A 1,871-nucleotide genomic window follows, 5' to 3' on the forward strand; every position below is an offset into this window, starting at 1 on the left:
GTCTGGCATCTTGAGATAGAGAAAATTTGGAGCCGTTAGCCAAACGACCGGGCCAATCAGCGTTGGTTTTGAGGTGGGTTAGGTGGTGATAGACAGATGGTTTATCAATCAGCTAACCAGTATTTTCAGACAGCGGTAGCCCTAATTCTGTTAGCCGCTCGCTAATGCTTTTTTTCTCTTGGATCCTTCTTTTGGAATATAGACCGGGAACCTGAAATGGTGCCTTTTATTCCTAAATTCTCGTTACACAAACGGCAAATCTCCTTTACCGACATGTTGCTTGCTTGCAGGAACTAACGAGCTATGCTTTGCCTGCAGCAGCAGCGGCGGGCTTGTGGTTGTATTTTCATACGCTTCGTGGATCTGATTGGTTGATTTGGCCCGTCTATCACCAACATAGGTGATAGACAGATGGTTCATCCAATCAGCTAACCAGTATTTCCGCCCCTTCCCAAAAGTTCTCCAATGGAAAGTTCCCAGATGGGAAATGCAAATGCAAAGCAATCCATCTGGCGGAGTCAGGTTACTAATGCTATGTGGAGTAGCTAGACCCTCCTTCAGCGTGCTTTGGAGCATTGTCTGGCAAAGCAAGACGGAAGGCCATTTTTTGCTTCTGCGTCAAATCGACAGCATACCCCTGCTGACCCCTCTGCTCGGCCGTGGCTTGGAAGCATTGCATTTCCCCTGACTCATTTCTTGGTTCTACTTCTCTATAAACAACATGAAATCAAGGAGAAGGTTAACTTCTCCTGCTACAGATTTCCCACCTTGGTCAGAAAACACAGGGAAGACACTTTGTTTCTCTCACTATGACTCAAGAGTCGGTACACACTCCGAAGCTAATCGCCGTCGCTCTCTCACTTCTCCCTCGCTCTACCACACACTCCCCTCAAACACACACACACACGCCGGCCTGATGCACACACCAGCGCACAAGTATAAACATCAGGCCACTTGCATAGGCTATGGCGAAAGCTCTGCGTGGAGCCTCCGCAGAACCATAAAGCCTTAACGTTTGACTGACCAGTGGCCTCCTCTAGCCTGCGAAGGTCTGCTGCCAGCGTCATGCCATATAGATTTTCATTTGGGACACCGGCACTGCAGAGGGGGAGGACACTGCTCCTGTCACGTCCAATCAGCTCGCCTGTTTGTCTTTATCTCAACCCCCCCTTTCTGTCTGCCTCAGCCCCTGACCTGGAATCCACCCTCCCCCTTGCTGCACTCAAAACCCCTACATCTCAGCTTAAATTAGAGTCAAATCCTACTTAATGTCAAGGTATTGTTTCAGATCACAGCGATGAAAGTCATCCTGTCGAGGACATGACTGCGGCATGTAAGGACTCGTGAACACGGTATCCTATCGTGCACACCAATGTAAAGATCTCATCTTTCTTTCGCTCCAGCATGTATTGATTGAAAGGCAGTGTGGTGTGGTGTGCCAAAGTGGAGAAGAAGAGGAGATAGCGAGAGACGGTGAGGGGAGATAGCAGGTCTCCGATTTTTTGTCTTCATTTCAAAACAACAACATGCACATAGTCAAAACCACACATATGCAAACTCTTTCTGTCTCTTCTTTCCTACCTTTTTTGCTCTCTTTTTCTCTCCAACACCCTATGTTACCAAATCCCCAGGCAGAGGAAGCAACATAGCATGTTTCTGTGTTTCTGTCATTTCCTTGGCCTCTGGTCCCAGAGCCATCTGAGGATGGATCAATACCAAACGTTAATGTCTGCTGCTCCCCAATCACAGCTCCACTGGTGGGAGATAAAGCAAAGAGATTTCCTCTCTTGTTTGCCTCCTTTCCTCTGTCTGATTTGGACTCCTGTTTTCACTCCTGGCCTTTCTCTGCAACAGACTGACACCTAGAAAGT

This window comes from Perca flavescens, chromosome 8 (genome assembly GCF_004354835.1).
Source record: "Perca flavescens isolate YP-PL-M2 chromosome 8, PFLA_1.0, whole genome shotgun sequence".
Lineage (NCBI taxonomy): Eukaryota > Metazoa > Chordata > Actinopteri > Perciformes > Percidae > Perca > Perca flavescens.